Source organism: Rhagoletis pomonella, unplaced genomic scaffold, assembly GCF_013731165.1.
Source record: "Rhagoletis pomonella isolate Grant_MI unplaced genomic scaffold, Rhpom_1.0 Rhpom_scaffold_00195, whole genome shotgun sequence".
NCBI lineage: Eukaryota > Metazoa > Arthropoda > Insecta > Diptera > Tephritidae > Rhagoletis > Rhagoletis pomonella.
Window position 1 is genome coordinate 58,243 of NW_023458749.1, and position 235 is coordinate 58,477.

The window sequence follows — 235 nt, forward strand, 5'->3', positions numbered from 1 at the left end:
ATTACAAGCAAATGTAGAGATTTACAAAAATTATTTAAATAATAGATGGTAAATACAAGGGAAGGGAGATTTTAGCGAGTTCTCGAAATAAAATACGGAATGTAGTGATATATTTATGAATAATGGAATTGATAGAAATTCGCGCTCACACTTTCCGAGAGCTACCGCTACATGGTAAACCGGGGTGTATCAATTTTGAGTAAACTAGCGTCCTTCATATTCGAAATATTGAAGT